Raw genomic sequence first — 24,640 nt, forward strand, 5'->3', positions numbered from 1 at the left:
ACCTAACCTAACCTAACCTAACCTAACCTAACCTAACCTAACCTAACCTAACCTAACCTAACCTAACCTAACCTAACCTAACCTAACCTAACCTAACCTAACCTAACCTAACCTAACCTAACCTAACCTAACCTAACCTAACCTAACCTAACCTAACCTAACCTAACCTAACCTAACCTAACCTAACCTAACCTAACCTAACCTAACCTAACCTAACCTAACCTAACCTAACCTAACCTAACCTAACCTAACCTAACCTAACCTAACCTAACCTAACCTAACCTAACCTAACCTAACCTAACCTAACCTAACCTAACCTAACCTAACCTAACCTAACCTAACCTAACCTAACCTAACCTAACCTAACCTAACCTAACCTAACCTAACCTAACCTAACCTAACCTAACCTAACCTAACCTAACCTAACCTAACCTAACCTAACCTAACCTAACCTAACCTAACCTAACCTAACCTAACCTAACCTAACCTAACCTAACCTAACCTAACCTAACCTAACCTAACCTAACCTAACCTAACCTAACCTAACCTAACCTAACCTAACCTAACCTAACCTAACCTAACCTAACCTAACCTAACCTAACCTAACCTAACCTAACCTAACCTAACCTAACCTAACCTAACCTAACCTAACCTAACCTAACCTAACCTAACCTAACCTAACCTAACCTAACCTAACCTAACCTAACCTAACCTAACCTAACCTAACCTAACCTAACCTAACCTAACCTAACCTAACCTAACCTAACCTAACCTAACCTAACCTAACCTAACCTAACCTAACCTAACCTAACCTAACCTAACCTAACCTAACCTAACCTAACCTAACCTAACCTAACCTAACCTAACCTAACCTAACCTAACCTAACCTAACCTAACCTAACCTAACCTAACCTAACCTAACCTAACCTAACCTAACCTAACCTAACCTAACCTAACCTAACCTAACCTAACCTAACCTAACCTAACCTAACCTAACCTAACCTAACCTAACCTAACCTAACCTAACCTAACCTAACCTAACCTAACCTAACCTAACCTAACCTAACCTAACCTAACCTAACCTAACCTAACCTAACCTAACCTAACCTAACCTAACCTAACCTAACCTAACCTAACCTAACCTAACCTAACCTAACCTAACCTAACCTAACCTAACCTAACCTAACCTAACCTAACCTAACCTAACCTAACCTAACCTAACCTAACCTAACCTAACCTAACCTAACCTAACCTAACCTAACCTAACCTAACCTAACCTAACCTAACCTAACCTAACCTAACCTAACCTAACCTAACCTAACCTAACCTAACCTAACCTAACCTAACCTAACCTAACCTAACCTAACCTAACCTAACCTAACCTAACCTAACCTAACCTAACCTAACCTAACCTAACCTAACCTAACCTAACCTAACCTAACCTAACCTAACCTAACCTAACCTAACCTAACCTAACCTAACCTAACCTAACCTAACCTAACCTAACCTAACCTAACCTAACCTAACCTAACCTAACCTAACCTAACCTAACCTAACCTAACCTAACCTAACCTAACCTAACCTAACCTAACCTAACCTAACCTAACCTAACCTAACCTAACCTAACCTAACCTAACCTAACCTAACCTAACCTAACCTAACCTAACCTAACCTAACCTAACCTAACCTAACCTAACCTAACCTAACCTAACCTAACCTAACCTAACCTAACCTAACCTAACCTAACCTAACCTAACCTAACCTAACCTAACCTAACCTAACCTAACCTAACCTAACCTAACCTAACCTAACCTAACCTAACCTAACCTAACCTAACCTAACCTAACCTAACCTAACCTAACCTAACCTAACCTAACCTAACCTAACCTAACCTAACCTAACCTAACCTAACCTAACCTAACCTAACCTAACCTAACCTAACCTAACCTAACCTAACCTAACCTAACCTAACCTAACCTAACCTAACCTAACCTAACCTAACCTAACCTAACCTAACCTAACCTAACCTAACCTAACCTAACCTAACCTAACCTAACCTAACCTAACCTAACCTAACCTAACCTAACCTAACCTAACCTAACCTAACCTAACCTAACCTAACCTAACCTAACCTAACCTAACCTAACCTAACCTAACCTAACCTAACCTAACCTAACCTAACCTAACCTAACCTAACCTAACCTAACCTAACCTAACCTAACCTAACCTAACCTAACCTAACCTAACCTAACCTAACCTAACCTAACCTAACCTAACCTAACCTAACCTAACCTAACCTAACCTAACCTAACCTAACCTAACCTAACCTAACCTAACCTAACCTAACCTAACCTAACCTAACCTAACCTAACCTAACCTAACCTAACCTAACCTAACCTAACCTAACCTAACCTAACCTAACCTAACCTAACCTAACCTAACCTAACCTAACCTAACCTAACCTAACCTAACCTAACCTAACCTAACCTAACCTAACCTAACCTAACCTAACCTAACCTAACCTAACCTAACCTAACCTAACCTAACCTAACCTAACCTAACCTAACCTAACCTAACCTAACCTAACCTAACCTAACCTAACCTAACCTAACCTAACCTAACCTAACCTAACCTAACCTAACCTAACCTAACCTAACCTAACCTAACCTAACCTAACCTAACCTAACCTAACCTAACCTAACCTAACCTAACCTAACCTAACCTAACCTAACCTAACCTAACCTAACCTAACCTAACCTAACCTAACCTAACCTAACCTAACCTAACCTAACCTAACCTAACCTAACCTAACCTAACCTAACCTAACCTAACCTAACCTAACCTAACCTAACCTAACCTAACCTAACCTAACCTAACCTAACCTAACCTAACCTAACCTAACCTAACCTAACCTAACCTAACCTAACCTAACCTAACCTAACCTAACCTAACCTAACCTAACCTAACCTAACCTAACCTAACCTAACCTAACCTAACCTAACCTAACCTAACCTAACCTAACCTAACCTAACCTAACCTAACCTAACCTAACCTAACCTAACCTAACCTAACCTAACCTAACCTAACCTAACCTAACCTAACCTAACCTAACCTAACCTAACCTAACCTAACCTAACCTAACCTAACCTAACCTAACCTAACCTAACCTAACCTAACCTAACCTAACCTAACCTAACCTAACCTAACCTAACCTAACCTAACCTAACCTAACCTAACCTAACCTAACCTAACCTAACCTAACCTAACCTAACCTAACCTAACCTAACCTAACCTAACCTAACCTAACCTAACCTAACCTAACCTAACCTAACCTAACCTAACCTAACCTAACCTAACCTAACCTAACCTAACCTAACCTAACCTAACCTAACCTAACCTAACCTAACCTAACCTAACCTAACCTAACCTAACCTAACCTAACCTAACCTAACCTAACCTAACCTAACCTAACCTAACCTAACCTAACCTAACCTAACCTAACCTAACCTAACCTAACCTAACCTAACCTAACCTAACCTAACCTAACCTAACCTAACCTAACCTAACCTAACCTAACCTAACCTAACCTAACCTAACCTAACCTAACCTAACCTAACCTAACCTAACCTAACCTAACCTAACCTAACCTAACCTAACCTAACCTAACCTAACCTAACCTAACCTAACCTAACCTAACCTAACCTAACCTAACCTAACCTAACCTAACCTAACCTAACCTAACCTAACCTAACCTAACCTAACCTAACCTAACCTAACCTAACCTAACCTAACCTAACCTAACCTAACCTAACCTAACCTAACCTAACCTAACCTAACCTAACCTAACCTAACCTAACCTAACCTAACCTAACCTAACCTAACCTAACCTAACCTAACCTAACCTAACCTAACCTAACCTAACCTAACCTAACCTAACCTAACCTAACCTAACCTAACCTAACCTAACCTAACCTAACCTAACCTAACCTAACCTAACCTAACCTAACCTAACCTAACCTAACCTAACCTAACCTAACCTAACCTAACCTAACCTAACCTAACCTAACCTAACCTAACCTAACCTAACCTAACCTAACCTAACCTAACCTAACCTAACCTAACCTAACCTAACCTAACCTAACCTAACCTAACCTAACCTAACCTAACCTAACCTAACCTAACCTAACCTAACCTAACCTAACCTAACCTAACCTAACCTAACCTAACCTAACCTAACCTAACCTAACCTAACCTAACCTAACCTAACCTAACCTAACCTAACCTAACCTAACCTAACCTAACCTAACCTAACCTAACCTAACCTAACCTAACCTAACCTAACCTAACCTAACCTAACCTAACCTAACCTAACCTAACCTAACCTAACCTAACCTAACCTAACCTAACCTAACCTAACCTAACCTAACCTAACCTAACCTAACCTAACCTAACCTAACCTAACCTAACCTAACCTAACCTAACCTAACCTAACCTAACCTAACCTAACCTAACCTAACCTAACCTAACCTAACCTAACCTAACCTAACCTAACCTAACCTAACCTAACCTAACCTAACCTAACCTAACCTAACCTAACCTAACCTAACCTAACCTAACCTAACCTAACCTAACCTAACCTAACCTAACCTAACCTAACCTAACCTAACCTAACCTAACCTAACCTAACCTAACCTAACCTAACCTAACCTAACCTAACCTAACCTAACCTAACCTAACCTAACCTAACCTAACCTAACCTAACCTAACCTAACCTAACCTAACCTAACCTAACCTAACCTAACCTAACCTAACCTAACCTAACCTAACCTAACCTAACCTAACCTAACCTAACCTAACCTAACCTAACCTAACCTAACCTAACCTAACCTAACCTAACCTAACCTAACCTAACCTAACCTAACCTAACCTAACCTAACCTAACCTAACCTAACCTAACCTAACCTAACCTAACCTAACCTAACCTAACCTAACCTAACCTAACCTAACCTAACCTAACCTAACCTAACCTAACCTAACCTAACCTAACCTAACCTAACCTAACCTAACCTAACCTAACCTAACCTAACCTAACCTAACCTAACCTAACCTAACCTAACCTAACCTAACCTAACCTAACCTAACCTAACCTAACCTAACCTAACCTAACCTAACCTAACCTAACCTAACCTAACCTAACCTAACCTAACCTAACCTAACCTAACCTAACCTAACCTAACCTAACCTAACCTAACCTAACCTAACCTAACCTAACCTAACCTAACCTAACCTAACCTAACCTAACCTAACCTAACCTAACCTAACCTAACCTAACCTAACCTAACCTAACCTAACCTAACCTAACCTAACCTAACCTAACCTAACCTAACCTAACCTAACCTAACCTAACCTAACCTAACCTAACCTAACCTAACCTAACCTAACCTAACCTAACCTAACCTAACCTAACCTAACCTAACCTAACCTAACCTAACCTAACCTAACCTAACCTAACCTAACCTAACCTAACCTAACCTAACCTAACCTAACCTAACCTAACCTAACCTAACCTAACCTAACCTAACCTAACCTAACCTAACCTAACCTAACCTAACCTAACCTAACCTAACCTAACCTAACCTAACCTAACCTAACCTAACCTAACCTAACCTAACCTAACCTAACCTAACCTAACCTAACCTAACCTAACCTAACCTAACCTAACCTAACCTAACCTAACCTAACCTAACCTAACCTAACCTAACCTAACCTAACCTAACCTAACCTAACCTAACCTAACCTAACCTAACCTAACCTAACCTAACCTAACCTAACCTAACCTAACCTAACCTAACCTAACCTAACCTAACCTAACCTAACCTAACCTAACCTAACCTAACCTAACCTAACCTAACCTAACCTAACCTAACCTAACCTAACCTAACCTAACCTAACCTAACCTAACCTAACCTAACCTAACCTAACCTAACCTAACCTAACCTAACCTAACCTAACCTAACCTAACCTAACCTAACCTAACCTAACCTAACCTAACCTAACCTAACCTAACCTAACCTAACCTAACCTAACCTAACCTAACCTAACCTAACCTAACCTAACCTAACCTAACCTAACCTAACCTAACCTAACCTAACCTAACCTAACCTAACCTAACCTAACCTAACCTAACCTAACCTAACCTAACCTAACCTAACCTAACCTAACCTAACCTAACCTAACCTAACCTAACCTAACCTAACCTAACCTAACCTAACCTAACCTAACCTAACCTAACCTAACCTAACCTAACCTAACCTAACCTAACCTAACCTAACCTAACCTAACCTAACCTAACCTAACCTAACCTAACCTAACCTAACCTAACCTAACCTAACCTAACCTAACCTAACCTAACCTAACCTAACCTAACCTAACCTAACCTAACCTAACCTAACCTAACCTAACCTAACCTAACCTAACCTAACCTAACCTAACCTAACCTAACCTAACCTAACCTAACCTAACCTAACCTAACCTAACCTAACCTAACCTAACCTAACCTAACCTAACCTAACCTAACCTAACCTAACCTAACCTAACCTAACCTAACCTAACCTAACCTAACCTAACCTAACCTAACCTAACCTAACCTAACCTAACCTAACCTAACCTAACCTAACCTAACCTAACCTAACCTAACCTAACCTAACCTAACCTAACCTAACCTAACCTAACCTAACCTAACCTAACCTAACCTAACCTAACCTAACCTAACCTAACCTAACCTAACCTAACCTAACCTAACCTAACCTAACCTAACCTAACCTAACCTAACCTAACCTAACCTAACCTAACCTAACCTAACCTAACCTAACCTAACCTAACCTAACCTAACCTAACCTAACCTAACCTAACCTAACCTAACCTAACCTAACCTAACCTAACCTAACCTAACCTAACCTAACCTAACCTAACCTAACCTAACCTAACCTAACCTAACCTAACCTAACCTAACCTAACCTAACCTAACCTAACCTAACCTAACCTAACCTAACCTAACCTAACCTAACCTAACCTAACCTAACCTAACCTAACCTAACCTAACCTAACCTAACCTAACCTAACCTAACCTAACCTAACCTAACCTAACCTAACCTAACCTAACCGATTTTAAGTCCGATCGTTTTGATCTTGGTGTTGGGCTGTGGCGTTCGTCGGCCCGCGTCTAACGCGCCCCCAAACTCGGCAATCGCTCCGGTGGTTCCCGAGATATTCGGCAAAAACTCGATTTTTCATATTGAAAAAGTGCACCTAAGCCCTCGAAAACCGTAATATACCATTGGTTTCTGTACCTTTCAGGTTCCGGGTTTTTCGCTTTTATTGTACCGATTTCGTCTCAAGTAGCTACGCCGCGCCGTTTGCGCGATCGTTCCTTGGTCTTTTCACGGTTTGCGAGCGTTTTGACGGCTAACCCAGATCGAAGAGTCGGCCTTTCTTGTGATATTTCATCACATTTAAGTCCGATCGTTTTGATCTTGGTGTTGGGCTGTGGCGTTCGTCGGCCCGCGTCTAACGCGCCCCCAAACTCGGCAATCGCTCCGGTGGTTCCCGAGATATTCGGCAAAAACTCGATTTTTCATATTGAAAAAGTGCACCTAAGCCCTCGAAAACCGTAATATACCATTGGTTTCTGTACCTTTCAGGTTCCGGGTTTTTCGCTTTTATTGTACCGATTTCGTCTCAAGTAGCTACGCCGCGCCGTTTGCGCGATCGTTCCTTGGTCTTTTCACGGTTTGCGAGCGTTTTGACGGCTAACCCAGATCGAAGAGTCGGCCTTTCTTGTGATATTTCATCACATTTAAGTCCGATCGTTTTGATCTTGGTGTTGGGCTGTGGCGCTCGTCGGCCCGCGTCTAACGCGCCCCCAAACTCGGCAATCGCTCCGGTGGTTCCCGAGATATTCGGCAAAAACTCGATTTCCTGGCCCTTCCGCCCGCCCTTATCTCTTGTATGAGGGTGTAGGACATGAGCAATACCATAAAGAAAACCGTTTTTCTATAACATTTTTATTCCTTTGTTATAATAGTGCAGTCTTTTAGCTCATAATGTCGTCATCCGATGGCAATACTAATCTACCCCCCACCCCATCACCAGCTGCAGTAGTTGTGACTAATACAGAACTGCCTGCAAATGAAACCAGCACCTCTTCTGTGGCCCCTATATGCGAGACGGGGGTCACCGCTTCCCTGCCATCATCAGGCGCTCCACGTCGTGTGCTACGTGTCCCTCCCACACATCTGCCCCCTGACCTCCCGGCGACGGCGGCTGAGGTGAAAGATCTAGCCTCCTTGTCGAGAGTAGTGACGCTGCTCTCTATGATCACCATAAAAGCGACTCAGGAGGGCAAAAGCGTCACTGCCTCTAACAAGAGATTGATCATTGCGGCAGCTGCGGAGACACAGAAAGCGATGAATGCCTTCGAACGCCTTGCTCCCGCCGTCATGGCAGCAACAGAGACCGCCTCGAGTGATTCCACGTCTGCAGCCTTCGTTGCCGACGTTTCAATGCCGAATGGCACTTCCAACTCACCCGAGGAGCTCAGGTCGGAGCTCACTACCTGCATTAGCGAGGTCAGGAAGTTGCGTGCTGAACTTAGTACAGCCGGCTCGATTCTCTCTTCGGGTTCAAAGGTGTCTTATGCACAGATGGCTGGCCGACCTGCGTACAAGAGTGCGGGCATCCGACCTTCAACAAGAGCTACGGTCGCTGCAACGCCTTCGCCGCCACCGCCTCCGATATCTTCGAGACCGGCACTCTTAATAACGACGAAGACTCCTGTTGGTACGCGACAAGAAACTGTAGAGGCCTTCCGAAAAAGTATCAGCTTCCGGGAAGCGAAATATGCTCCTGCTAAAGTGGCTCCTCTGTCTAAAAATAAGCTCAGAGTCGAATTTGACTCCCACCAGGACTGTGAAGATGCCCTTAGACGTCTGCAAAACTCACCTGCAGCACAGGTCACAGCGGAACATGTTAAGAAACTAAAGCCTATGTTCATACTCAAAGGCATTTCCAGCGACATGCCCGCGGAAGACCTGGTGGAAGTCATTTTGGGCCAAAATATGGAATTGGATAAGTTTACCGAACAGGACTTGACATTGAAGTTCAAAAGGAACAACAACAGAAACTCGAAACTGTACAATGCCGTTTTCGTTACCAGTCCGCAGTTGTTCAGAACTGTGGTGCAAATTGGAAGGCTACGTGTCGACCATCAACGCGTGCATGCAGAAGAGTTTTCTCCATTCCTGCAGTGTCACTCTTGTCTTCAATTTGGGCATACCAGCAAGAGGTGTACAGCTGAACTAAAACCCTGCGCTTACTGCGCCTCTGTTTCCCACGGCGATGACAGTCGTTGCCCGGCACAAGAGATCGATGGCCAGGGAGGCAACGCTGTGAAATGCTATAACTGCGAGAAAAACAACTCAAAATTCAATTTGACTAATAGCACCAATCATAAAGCTACATCTTTATCATGTCCCATACTACAAACAATGAAGAAGCGAACAGACAACAGAATCGATTATGGATCAGCGTAACTTAGTTAAATTATTACAGTGCAATATTAATCGGTCAAAAAATAGTCTACTGGAGTTTGTTCGCTACTTTATTTCAGGCGAACATTCAATAGCACTTGTGTCTGAGCCATATGTTGGCTCCATCAATTTAGTCAAAAATATCCCCGGAATCCGCATTTATCAGTTCCCTAGTCCCGCGGGCAGGGTCAAAGCCTGCATCTTTGTCAAAGAGGGAGTAAATAATTTCACAACCTTGGGTTTCTCGCAGTTTTCCTCAACCAACTTAGCCGTGATACAGCTCCGCGTCGGCTTTTCGACAATGTTTTTAGCTTCAGTGTATTTAGAACCTGACAACGACAGCTGCGGAACACTTGATCAGCTTGACGACTTTCTAGGTAGCATCGGGGACTCTCGTTGTGTCGTGGGGGGTGACTTCAATGGTTGGCACCCAATCTGGGGCAGCGAGAGGGCTAATGCTCGCGGAAACGTTGTCACCGACATGGCTTTTGGACGCGACTACTACTTTTGCAACACGGGTCACGTCCCAACTTTCGAAACTGTAACGCATGGTCAGTACTGCTCTACAATCATTGACCTGACAATGGCCTCGGCATCAGCTTTTGATTTGGTCTCTGACTGGAAGGTCAATCTTGAGGCCTGCCAAACTTCACCACACAACGCGATAGATTTTTCTTTAGATATATCTGGCGATAAGCATTGTGGTGTAGCAGATAATACTTCAACTTACAGGTACAAAAGCCGCAAGGCTAACTGGGCTAGCTTCAAGGCTGAACTTCATACTATCATGACAACATCTGATATTCTTGATACTGAGATATCAAACCTTACCGCAGAAGAGTTAGAGCTCTTTATTGGCAGAATAACAGAGACTATCCATGCTGCTTGTCTGGTTTCCATGCCGGTTAAGAGATCAGGCGGCCGTTCAAAACCTCCTTGGTGGACTGACCAGTTAGAATTGCGCAAAACCGAAGTCATTGAACTTCACCACAAACTTCATGCTGCAAAACGTAGAAACTCCGATGAAGTAGGTCAAATCGCCGAAGATCTTTTAAATTTACGTAAACTCTATGCGCAAGAACTGAGGGAAGCTTCAACATCAGACTTTCGTGAATTTTGTAATCTTCAGACAAAAGAAAATGTGTGGACACTTACTAATAGACTTTTGAAAGACACGAATCCACGACGCCCTCCAACTACTTTTAAGGTAGGAAACGACCACACCACTGATGCTAGACAGACTGCCAAAATATTACTGGACAACTTCTATCCCGACGACACTCCCGACAGCTCTACTCAGCACTCGTACTTGAGAAGTCACGAGCATGATAAACCTGACTCTTCTGACGAGCCTCCTTTCGCTGTCCAGGAGGTGCTGGAACTGCTAAAAACAATGAATCCGAAGAAGGCGCCTGGTATGGATGGCCTGACTTCAGATATATGCACACAGTTCTCTCTTGCATACCCCAAAGTCATAACAGATATCGCCAACAGATGCTTACAGTTGCAGCACTTTCCTCGGCAGTGGAAACAGGCTTATGTCAAAATCATTCCCAAGCCTGGCAAAACGGATTACACCGCTCTCGCTTCTCACAGACCGATTGGACTTATACCAGTTTTTGGAAAAATGCTGGAGAAGCTTTTTATTAAGAGGGTGACATTTGTTTCTGCCAGGGACGGTAAACTAAATAACCGACAGTTCGGTTTCAAGGATCAGACTAACACCACAGCAGCAATAACTACAGCTCTTGATGTCATCCGATCAGCTAAGCTGAGGCACGAATATGTGATAGCCGTTTCGCTTGACATCAAAGCGGCATTTGATAACGCTTGGTGGCCCGCTCTGTTTGCTGGACTTAGGCGTATCGGTTGTGCGAAAAACATATTCGGCTTAATAAAGAGCTATGTTCAGGATCGAGAAGTCGTTCTAGACTATGCGAATGAGCGTGTCACCAAGGCACTGTCTAAGGGCTGCATACAGGGCTCTGCCTGTGGTCCCACTATGTGGAATATTGTCTTGGATGAACTTCTTGAGATGTCTCTGCCAGACGGTTGTCACATCCAAGCATTTGCAGACGATGTTTTGCTCGTTACCCACAACAGTAGCGTCTATGACCTTCAGGAGATGACAAATAATGCGCTACAAAAAATTGTTGAATGGGGAGAGAGTGTTAAGTTAACATTTAGCCCCTCCAAGACTCAACTTATAGCATTCACACCTAAAGCCAAGGAGGCTGTCATCAAAATAGAAAGCTTACGTCTACCTTTTGTTAACGAAATCAAGCTCTTGGGGGTCATGGTTGATGAGAAACTACTGTTTAACAGCCACGTTGAATATATCATCAAAAAGGCCACGCGCATATTCAGCAGACTATGTCTCTACTCTAGACCCACTTGGGGTGCACATCCAGAAAACGTGAGGACCATCTACTTACACGTCATAGAGCCTATTGTCACATATGCTGCTGGCGTATGGGGACAGGCAGCTCTGAAGGAGGGAATTCAACGTAGGCTGCTGGGCATGCAGCGTGGCTTTGCCATCAAAATAACTCGAGCATTCAAGACGATTTCCACTACAGCAGCTATTGCATTAGCAGGACTCACCCCTCTCGATCTAAAGGTCAGAGAGGTACATTCACTAGAACAAATCAGACTCACAGGGATTACACAACTATTACCTGATGATATAATGCTTGAACGACCAACACCATCACATCAGCTTTTACATCCTTCTAGAAGAGTCTCTCTCGCTCATCTGGACCCTTCTGTACTTACTTCGCAACACTCTTTATCAGAACACACACCTGAATCTATTAATATCTACACTGATGGCAGCAAGTTGGAGGACTCGTCGGTTGGAGCTGCTTTTGTCGTCTACAGACTTGACCGACAGATTGCCACCAAGAAATTCAAACTTCACTCCTCTTGTTCGGTCTTTCAAGCAGAACTATTTGCAATTTATAAATCCTGTTCGTGGGCTCACTCTGAATATCCAAACTCACATCTTTCCATATTCACCGATTCACAAGCCGCTTTAAAAGCATTACAAGATCGCAGTAACACTAATCCGTTAGTTTCCAAAACACACAAGCTCATACAGGCACGCTCAAACCCTACACACATCACCTGGGTCAAGGGCCACGTTGGTATCGAGGGAAATGAGGCGGCCGATTCTGCTGCGAAACATGCGGCTACTCTGCACTCGGCTCCTTCATATAGTCTCTTCCCCATTAGTTATGTAAAACAAAAACTACGCACAGAACATCACAGGATTTGGCAATCACGTTATGAGACCTCTTCACAAGGCAGACATACAATCTCACTATTACCGAAACTGACTGACATCACCAAGCTCCGTAAAATGATAAAGACATCTTTTCATCTTACACAGTTTCTTACTGGTCATAGTTATTGCAAAGATTACTTATACCGTTTTAAAATCACAGAAGATAACCTCTGTCCTTGTGACGGACTTACCGTACAAACATTTCAACATCTACTAGAAGACTGCCCTAGATTCTTTGCAAAACGATTGGATCATATATTTTTGTGCGAAAATGTCAAAGTTTCGCCTTTTAACATTCTTGACTTGACTCGAAAAGTTTCAGCTATTGAATCGTTTGACCAGTTTGTACAACACGTTGTTGCAAATCTCAAATCATTTAATGGTACCTAATGTTTAAATTATATATAAAAATACAAAATTTCTACTTAAACTTAATATTTAGAGTATTTATATGGCTATGTATTTATAAAAAATATTTATTTAATTATATTATATATTCGTAATACGCACTTGTATTAAAAGAAACACTTTTGATCGAACAATGTATCAAATAGCACTGTCCGAATCAAAAGTCAATTCAGCTCTCGACTCTTAAATGCCTTTTGTAAATAAATATTATCACGCAACTGTTAACCAACATATTTTAATAAAAAAAAAAAAAAAAAAAAAAAAAAACCTAACCTAACCTAACCTAACCTAACCTAACCTAACCTAACCTAACCTAACCTAACCTAACCTAACCTAACCTAACCTAACCTAACCTAACCTAACCTAACCTAACCTAACCTAACCTAACCTAACCTAACCTAACCAGTCGCGCGCAGATCGCCGTCGCGAGCGGTCGTCTTCGGCGGGCGGCCCCCACGGCCCCTGTGCCCTCGCGTCTGGGCGTATAGCCTGGGCGTGAGGTGTGACAGGGGTCTGAGGACCGGGACTGGAGACCGGACCGGACCGGTAAAGACCACGAAGAGGTGCGGACCGGGGACCGGAGCAGCAGCAGCGGACCGGACCGACCTAGGGGACTGTGGACCGGACGTCGAACCAACGACTGGACAGCGGACCGGGCTGACAGCGGACCGAGGACCGGACCGGACCAGGAACAGTGGTTGGGCCGGGCGCCTATACAGCGGGCGTCAGTCGCGCGCAGATCGCCGTCGAGAGCGGTCGTCTTCGGCGGGCGGCCCCCACGGCCCCTATGCCCTCGCGTCTGGGCGTATAGCCTGGGCGTGAGGTGTGACAGGGGTCTGAGGACCGGGACTGGAGACCGGACCGGACCGGTAAAGACCACGAAGAGGTGCGGACCGGGGACCGGAGCAGCAGCAGCGGACCGGACCGACCTAGGGGACTGTGGACCGGACATCGAACCAACGACTGGACAGCGGACCGGGCTGACAGCGGACCGAGGACCGGACCGGACCAGGAACAGTGGTTGGGCCGGGCGCCTGTGTAGGCGGCTCGCCTTACCCAGCCACCTCAGTCGCGCACAGACCGCCGACGCGAGCGGTCGTCTTCGGCGGGCGGCCCCCACGGCCCCTATGCCCTCGCGTCTGGGCGTATAGCCTGGGCGTGGGGTGTGACAGGGGTCTGAGGACCGGGACTGGAGACCGGACCGGACCGGTGAGGACCGCGAAGAGGTGCGGACCAGGTCTTAATCCAACCTGTGGACTGGACCGGACCGCGTAGAGCAGCGGGCCAGGACCGGACCAACCAGGAGTCCGGACCACGGATCGACCAACCAAGGAAGCAGACCAGGAGACCGGAGCGGACCAGGACCAGAACAACCAGAGGACTGGACCAGACCGCAAAGAGCAGCGGGCCAGACCGCCAGACCGCGGACCGAGGACCGGACCTGGACCGGACCGACCGTGAAGAGGAGTAGACCTGGACCGGAGCGGACCGGCCAGACGATCGGAGCGGACCGGTCAGACGACCGGACCGAACCCGCGACGAGGTCCGGGCCTAAGGAAGGGGCCAACCTGGGCAGAGGACCGACCAAGGTTAGAGGACCGGAGCTTACCTGCAAGCGGTACCTAGCCCGGTCAGTGGGGGGGGTATCTCGGGACTTGTGCTCTGTGCTTAAATTAATGGGTAGTGCCTTATGTGATAGACATTGGTCATCATGACCTCTTGATTCCGTGTACACTCAGTGACAGTGATTAGTGGCTGTGCATAATTGGATTGCAGTGAATACAACAGTCGTGCACAATGGACACCGAGGTGGGAGTATCCAGCTCGCCTGGAGAGGACAATGTAACAGGTAATCCCTCCCTCATCTCTCAGTCTACTCTGAAAGGAGCTAACGCCAAGCGACCTCCTCCGTCGGCTTACATTGAGCTGCCTGCAACTGCCGCTGAGGTCAAGGACCTCGATTCCCTCGCCAAGGTGATTAGAATACTATCAACTACCACCATCAAGGCGATTAATGAAGGTAAAAGCGTCACCGCTTCAAATAAGAGACTCATTACCGCGGCTGCTGCCGAGACCCAACGATCAATTGATCAATACTTGCGTACGGTCACAACTACACCTTCAACTCTGGCCGCCCTGTCGGAGGTCAGCGACCCTGTCAGCCATAATAGTAATAATGATACACTAAGGAAGGAACTAAGTGAGTGCGTAGGGGAAATTCGCATGCTGCGCGGAGAACTAGCCTCCCATCCGTTGGCCTCTCCTACCATCTTAGCCGCTGGCCTGAAGGAGTCAATTAGAGAAGAGATAGGCAGCGCCTTCAGATTAGAAACCCAATCCGTCAAATCGACTAACCGGTCATATGCTGCCGCCGCTCGTACACCATCGGACAATCCCAACATACCTGCCAATCGACCCTCTATTATTGTCGCTCCGGCCGAGGACGTTCCCACTGCCTCGCACACCCTCAAAGCATTCAGATCGGGCGTAACTTTCAAAGACACCAATTTCTCACCCGCCGAGGTCAAGTTAATCCCAAATAAGAAACTGCGCTTAGTATTCGACAACTGCGAGCAACGGGACATCACCCTTCAAAAGATCGAATCAGCTAATTGCGGACTCACTGCTAAGCCCACTAAAAAACTTAGACCTATGCTATTGCTCAAGGGCGTCTCCAAATCCACTACTCCTGAATCCCTTACGGATATCATCTTACACCAAAATGACTCTATAAGAAATTTGATAACTAATGATGAGGACTTTCAATTTAAATTCAAAAGAAACAATAGAAACAGCAAACTTTACAATGCAGTCTTCATTACGACACCCATGCTCTGGCGCACCATCGTCTCTTCCGGCAGACTCAACGTGGACCACCAGAGGGTCCACGTCGAGGAATACGTTCCCCTTCTCCAATGCTTCAAATGCCTACAATTTGGCCACACGCAAAAAAGGTGTACGTCCGACACACTCATCTGCTCACACTGCTCATCCACTGATCACAACTATCGCAACTGCCCTAACAACACAGACGACAACAAAATTTGCTGTTTTAATTGCTCCAAACAACAAAAACGTAAAGATCCCGCAAATCCCATTAAAACAAACCACAGTGCCACCTCCAACTCATGTCCACTTATAAACCAATTGACCAACCGTCTGCGCGACAAAATCGATTATGGATAGTCGCGTTATATTCCATTTACGCTTATGTCAAACGCTTTCTGTAACTAAGTATATGCGTAACGAAATTCACTTGTGTCAATTATATTAGCTCTACTATTAATTTTGCGTCTCTGTATATAACTATGACCACTAACTACTAACTAAAACTAAACTAAACTGTAACTGTATATAACTAAAATAACGACATACTTTGAACTCACTTATTCTCTCTGGTCAAATTTTTCGGTTATAATTGCAAATATGTTGATATGTTGATACTACGGAAGGGAGGGCTGGGCCGTGAAAAAAAAAAAAAAAAGAAAAAAAAAAAAAAAAATAAAAACAACCATATATATACAGAAATATAATATATATATATATATATATAAAAAAAAAAAAAAAAAAACTCCAGTCTGCCCTCCCTTAAACTTTAACTAGTGCTATAACTATTACCTACCAGACTGTTTAATACTCTGCATACTCTGCAATTGTGTTGATTTCTGTATTATAATTCATTTGTAAATATTTTCTCCACTCACGTTCTATTCAGTTATTTAACTAATGTACATATGCTGACCATTTTTCTTCATGTGTTCTTGTGTTCATTTGTACAATTCAATAAATGAATAATTTTAATTATTTTACTATTTAAAATTTTAAAAATTTATGTATGTATGCTGATTTTATGAATCATGTGTTCTTGTGTAACTGTACTTATTTAGATTTTTGTATTGTCATCCATTTGTAAATACCTTTTCCATTCACGTTCAATTATTTCACTAATGTACATATGCTGATTTCATTGTAGGGACCATTTTTGTTCATGTGTTCATGTGTTCATCTGTACAGTTTAATTAATGAATAATTTTAATTATTTTACCATTTAAAATTTTAATAACTTAAATAATTTTTACAATGTATCTTACCGTGTCATGTGTTCATATAAATGATTCTATAATCGAAGTAATATGTAGATAACTATCTAGTAGCCTTATTTTATTTATAGTTTTATTGTATATATATAAGTATATGTGTGTATGTGTATACGTATATATAGGCATTTGTGTATATATGTGTGTGTATATGTATGTATGTAGGTGTATATATATATTTATATATATTATACTCTATTTATTATAACATAATCATCGTACCGTAATATTCTATTAATTATCTTTTATTTTTATCTAACACTTATGATTATTTTATTATTAATACAGTTTATCTGTCATCCATTCCACTTATACTTATAATGTAATTCTCCACACTTATTTCATTCACCTATCTTACACATTTTGCAACATCTCGGAGTATCCCATTAGCACTGAGGTGTTGCAATAACACCATCCACTCCGTTGGTTTTTTTTTAGTGGGTATTCCAGTCGCTTCACGGCTGGCGAGTCCCACATACCCGCCCTGAAATAAGACAGTAATCCTGTCTTATTTCAGGACGGGATGCGTAAATGCATTTTTCTGACCAACGTTAAAAAAAAAAAAAAAAAAAAAAAAACCTAACCTAACCTAACCTAACCTAACCTAACCTAACCTAACCTAACCTAACCTAACCTAACCTAACCTAACCTAACCTAACCTAACCTAACCTAACCTAACCTAACCTAACCTAACCTAACCTAACCTAACCTAACCTAACCTAACCTAACCTAACCTAACCTAACCTAACCAGTCGCGCGCAGATCGCCGTCGAGAGCGGTCGTCTTCGGCGGGCGGCCCCCACGGCCCCTATGCCCTCGCGTCTGGGCGTATAGCCTGGGCGTGAGGTGTGACAGGGGTCTGAGGACCGGGACTGGAGACCGGACCGGACCGGTAAAGACCACGAAGAGGTGCGGACCGGGGACCGGAGCAGCAGCAGCGGACCGGACATCGGACCAACGACTGGACAGCGGACCGGGCTGACAGCGGACCGAGGACCGGACCGGACCAGGAACAGTGGTTGGGCCGGGCGCCTGTGTGGGCGGCTCGCCTTACCCAGCCACCTCAGTCGCGCACAGACCGCCGACGCGAGCGGTCGTCTTCGGCGGGCGGCCCCCACGGCCCCTATGCCCTCGCGTCTGGGCGTATAGCCTGGGCGTGAGGTGTGACAGAGGTCTGAGGACCGGGACTGGAAACCGGACCGGACCGGTAAGGACCGCGAAGAGGTGCGGACCAGGTCTAAATCCAACCTGTGGACTGGACCGGACCGCGTAGAGCAGCGGGCCAGGACCGGACCAACCAGGAGTCCGGACCACGGATCGACCAACCAAGGAAGCAGACCAGGAGACCGGAGCGGACCAGGACCAGACCAACCAGAGGACTGGACCAGACCGCAAAGAGCAGCGGGCCAGACCGCCAGACCGCGGACCGAGGACCGGGACTTGTGCTCAGTGGTCATCATGACCTCTTGATTCCGTGTACACTCAGTGACAGTGATTAGTGGCTGTGCATAATTGGATTGCAGTGAATACAACAGTCGTGCACAATGGACACCGAGGTGGGAGTATCCAGCTCGCCTGGAGAGGACAATGTAACAGGTAATCCCTCCCTCATCTCTCAGTCTACTCTGAAAGGAGCTAACGCCAAGCGACCTCCTCCGTCGGCTTACATTGAGCTGCCTGCAACTGCCGCTGAGGTCAAGGACCTCGATTCCCTCGCCAAGGTGATTAGAATACTATCAACTACCACCATCAAGGCGATTAATGAAGGTAAAAGCGTCACCGCTTCAAATAAGAGACTCATTACTGCGGCTGCAGCCGAGACCCAACGATCAATTGATCAATACTTGCGTACGGTCACAACTACACCTTCAACTCTGGCCGCCCTGTCGGAGGTCAGCGACCCTGTCAGCCATAATAGTAATAATGATACACTAAGGAAGGAACTAAGTGAGTGCGTAGGGGAAATTCGCATGCTGCGCGGAGAACTAGCCTCCCATCCGTTGGCCTCTCCTACCATCTTAGCCGCTGGCCTGAAGGAGTCAATTAGAGAAGAGATAGGCAGCGCCTTCAGATTAGAAACCCAATCCGTCAAATCGACTAATCGGTCATATGCTGCCGCCGCTCGTACACCATCGGACAATCCCAACATACCTGCCAATCGACCCTCTATTATTGTCGCTTCGGCCGAGGACGTTCCCACTGCCTCGCACACCCTCAAAGCATTCAGATCGGGCGTAACTTTCAAAGACACCAATTTCTCACCCGCCGAGGTCAAGTTAATCCCAAATAAGAAACTGCGCTTAGTATTCGACAACTGCGAGCAACGGGACATCACCCTTCAAAAGATCGAATCAGCTAATTGCGGACTCACTGCTAAGCCCACTAAAAAACTTAGACCTATGCTATTGCTTAAGGGCGTCTCCAAATCCACTACTCCTGAATCCCTTACGGATATCATCTTACACCAAAATGACTCTATAAGAAAGGAGATTGAAACTCTTTCATACAATTTGGGCCACGAATGTAAAAGGATGAAATAAGTGTCAATGAATAGCTTAGATATTATTAAACATTCACTGAAAATATTATAGAATTTGACAATCTGGAATTAGAGATATACGAGATTTAGTAAAAGTGAGGTTATTTAAGATAACAGCTGATATTACCTACATAATGAATAGCTAATTTTTTAAGTGTTTGATTTTATTATTAAACTTAGACCATTGTTAATGTACTTTTGGAATTGGATGATTGATAAGATAGAATTCAAATGACCAATGAGATCATGGTAAGTAGGGTAAGGTCTTAACGGTGAAAGAAAAACATGAGGAAACCTGTATTCCAGAGAGTTTTCTTAATTCTCTGTGTGTGTGAAGTCTGCCAATACGCTTTGGGCCAGCATGGTGGATTATTGGTCTAACCCCTCTCATTCTGAGAGTAGACTCGAGCTCAGCAGTGAGCCGAATAATGAGGGTAAGGTAAGTAAGGATCAAGGGTAAAGAGTGATAAAATAAAACACTTAATTTAGTTGATTTTTATTCATTTTCAATTATATTTAATATATCATCTAAGAATTGTGCAGGGGGTACTATATTTTCTTGGTACCTAGCCCAACTAAGGTACCATATTATTGACATAACATGTGCGCAGAAGCCTACAGCCCTTTTGCCTTTACAACATTTTTGAAACAATTTGATAAATACCTAATGGTACGAGAATTAGTTCACTGTGAGTTCGCTGGGGAAAAACATTTAAATTATCATTACATCCCAGCCTTCAATAACTTAATGAATATCACATAGACGATTATTCTCAGGAACATAATACTTTAAAAAGAGGAACAGCTCTCATATATCCTGGTAATACAATAGTAGGTTCTGGTTGGTTGTTTCTATCTTCTCCAGGCTGGCTAGCAGGAGGCTCAGTTAGAACTCGGGAAGAAGTTGATGGGCCTGAGACCATATGGACAGCAGCCCTGTCTGCAGCCACCCAACAATTATGACAGATGTGGCTTCCTTGTTCTATCTACAACAAACATACATCACCTTCATTATAGTATTCATACTACACTCTTCTATACTAATATATATTATAAAGTTGAAGAGTTTGATTGAACGCGCTAATCTCAGGAACTACTGGTCTGATTTGAAAAATTCTTTCAATGTTAGCCCATTTATCGAGGAAGGCTATAGACTGATATATAACTAACTAAACAATGAGGCTGTCACAAACATGCAATATTATCATTTCAAAATCATAAATAACAATGTTCATTGGTTTAACTTACAGTTCGAGGCATAATACATTCTTCTATGGCATTATAAATTCTCAGTTCACAAGATGAGCCTGTATGAAGCAGATGAGTGACTCGTGATGCAACAGAGCGACCACAGCGGAGGCAAACATTACGGTGGCCAAATTGTCTTGGTTGATCAATAGCTGATGTTTGTTCCAGCAAGCTTAGCAAATATAGTCACTGTTGTTTACCTGAAATATTGAAAAAATTGTTTATATCAACAAATTCTGTTTACTCTATACTTGGCCCCACCTGTAACCTGCTTTGTCGTGGGTCTATACTGTAAATCCGTCCCCTAAAGGGGAGGCCTGTGTGCAGCAGTAGAATGTAGGGCAATGATGTTACTTAGCTGATTTTACTATTTAAATGTTAACAATCATTGATGGTAAACATTGTAAGGAAAACTATAGGTTAAATTGATAGATGCCAGTTAGCTAATAAATACGCGAGTACTTACAGGCTGCGGTGTACGCCATCGACGAATCACTAAGAGAATCATTTCGTCATTCAAGACTCGTCTGTCTTTTTCTTTTCTATGCCACAGTTCACACAAAGATCCATGATGTCGATTTCCAATCGATAAGCCGGCAAATAAATCCAAACTAAGGAGCCAAAGTCAAACGTGTAAACAAAGTTTTCTAAACGCATACGCCGGTCGCCGGGACTGCTGTCAGTGTCATGTCACTGTCAACATAGATAAAAATAGAGTCGTAATCAACTCGTGAAACGATTTTGTAAATGAGAATCGATTTTTAGATTTCTATTTATTACTTATATCTCTTGATTCACAGTAGATTAATTTAATTGAACTAAATAGTTTTTAATATTGTTACTATATTTATATCCCCATTAGCCTCTTCTATATTTTTATATAAAATTGATATGCATACAAATCGATTAAAATTATCGATTACCTATTTTATTTTTGATCTTATCTTATTTTTTACATTTCTCATCTTCCAGATTGTGAATTGAGCTGATTTTTTAAATGATTTAGTAGAAAAAAATAACGGATTTTTTAAGCTATCTTTCAACCTATTACAACTTGGGCCCAGAAGTTCCCGTCTCCTTTGATAACTAATGATGAGGACTTTCAATTTAAATTCAAAAGAAACAATAGAAACAGCAAACTTTACAATGCAGTCTTCATTACGACACCCATGCTCTGGCGCACCATCGTCTCTTCCGGCAGACTCAACGTGGACCACCAGAGGGTCCACGTCGAGGAATACGTTCCCCTTCTCCAATGCTTCAAATGCCTACAATTTGGCCACACGCAAAAAAGGTGTACGTCCGACACACTCATCTGCTCACACTGCTCATCCACTGATCACAACTATCGCAACTGCCCTAACAACACAGACGAAAACAAAATTTGCTGTTTTAATTGCTCCAAACAACAAAAACGTAAAGATCCTGCAAATCCCATTAAAACAAACCACAGTGCCACCTCCAACTCATGTCCACTTATAAACCAATTGACCAACCGTCTGCGCGACAAAATCGATTATGGATAGTCGCGTCACTTGCACACTCCCAAACAAGGAATATTCCTGTATTCAAGTTAACTTAGACAAAGGCAGAAACGCCCTTCACGAACTCACCACTCACACAAATTCGCATCAAACCGACCGACCGACCATATTCATTAATGAACCATACCTCTCGGAATCAGTGAATTCTCCAACTCCAACATTTGCATTGTTAAAATTAACCACCAGGGCAAAGGTTGTATATACATCATCTGTGTATATATTGAACTTCGCACCGATGACCATGATACCCTAAGAAAATTAGAACATTTTCTTCAAATAACTGCTGGATCCACGCACCTCATCTGCGGTGATTTCACCAGCTTATATCAATACGCCGTTCGATCTCTTGTTCTTCGTTATTACCTCCTATGATATTTGCTTCCTTAATTAATACCGTAGCTACTATACCATAATAATTTTTCAACTCTACTCTTTAATGCAATCAGCATAGTGCACCGCACATTTCATTCGCACATATAAAATAAATATCGCACTTATTACTATGTCCGCAACTGGGGAGGTCTGCACCTGCTGCCCCACCTGCCCTCACCGCAAAGAGCTGGAAAGTCTGCGGGATTGGACGCAGCAATTGCTACATTCCAACACTGCTCTCATTAATACAATCCATACGATTATCAATACATACGGACCGTCTCCCACATTTGCCCCACCTCCATCATACCCCCCTTTCAATTTCAGTATATTAGCCAACTCACCACCCATTGACACCCCTCACAGGCAGGCAACTGACGGTGCCTCCACGTTAAGGCTCGCGAAAGCTCTTACAAACTTACCGCCCATGGTCTCCCCGATAAGCTCCCCAATCTCTGACTCTTGTGGACAATCAAAACACACCCATGCTACACCCACAATGACTAAGCCACAGAGGGGCATGCAGTGCGTGCTCTGCGGTATCTTTCTCAAAAGCGAAAAAGGAATCCGTCACTTCAAGAGGAAACATCCTACTTACGAAAATGGCTTTTACCAAGGCAATCCCCATTACCCCAGATATTTCTTGTTCCGCACCTCTGAGGTGCTTTCGAGCTGTCCGGGCTATCACCGGCCACCTACTAAACTATTGACAGGAGTAAGGGGGATCAATCGCCAATTCCTTGGGATTAATTAATTAAAGGATTTGACCATGAAGGAGGAGAGGATAGCTCTACTATTAATTTTGCGTCTTTGTATATAACCAAATACTGTATATAACTAAATATAACTAAAATAACGACATACTCTGAACTCTCTTATTCTCTCTGGTGTAATTTGTCGGTTATAATTGCAAATATGTTGATATGTTGATACTACGGAAGGGAGGGCCGTGAAGGGGGTAAAAAAATAAAAAAAAAAAAAAAAAAAAAAAAAAAAAACATATATATACAGAAATAACAAAAAAAAAAAAAAAAAAAAAAAAAAAAAAACTCCACTCTGCCCTCCCTTAAACTTTAACTAGTGCTATAACTATTACCAACCTTCTCCACACACGTTCTCATTATGTATGCTGATTTTATTGTAAAGACCATTTTTGTTACGCCCTGGCTAAATCATGGGTTCTTGTGTAATTGTACTTAATCACTAATCTAATTTCTTTAATTTTCTTTCCATTGATTCTTGTATTATCATCCATATGTAAATACCTTTTCCACTCACGTTCTTATCAATTATTTCACTAATGTACATATCCTTATTTCATTGTAGAGACCATTTCTGTTCATGTGTTCATTTATTCATTTGTACATTTTAATTAATGAATAATTTTAATTATTTTACCATTTAAAATTTTAATAACTTTAATAATTCTTACAATGTATCTTATCGTGTCATGTGTTCATTTAAATGATTCTACAATCGAACTAATATGTAGATATCTATTAGCTCTATTATATATGTATATGTGTGTATGTGTATATGTATATATGACTTTATATATG

At 43.1% G+C, this 24,640-nt stretch overlaps 1 long non-coding RNA gene across 1 annotated transcript; it reads right to left on the bottom strand.

Annotated features, from left to right (window-relative positions):
• Positions 1–20,401: 20,401 nt before the first annotated feature.
• Positions 20,402–22,773, bottom strand: LOC112051182 (uncharacterized). Its single transcript, XR_002887224.2, has 3 exons — positions 21,632–22,773; positions 21,166–21,365; positions 20,402–20,903 (listed from the first exon to the last, which is right to left on the bottom strand). It is a non-coding gene; the product is annotated as an uncharacterized LOC112051182 (long non-coding RNA).
• Positions 22,774–24,640: the final 1,867 nt, after the last annotated feature.

Source organism: Bicyclus anynana, chromosome 15 (genome assembly GCF_947172395.1).
Source record: "Bicyclus anynana chromosome 15, ilBicAnyn1.1, whole genome shotgun sequence".
NCBI classification, from domain to species: domain Eukaryota; kingdom Metazoa; phylum Arthropoda; class Insecta; order Lepidoptera; family Nymphalidae; genus Bicyclus; species Bicyclus anynana.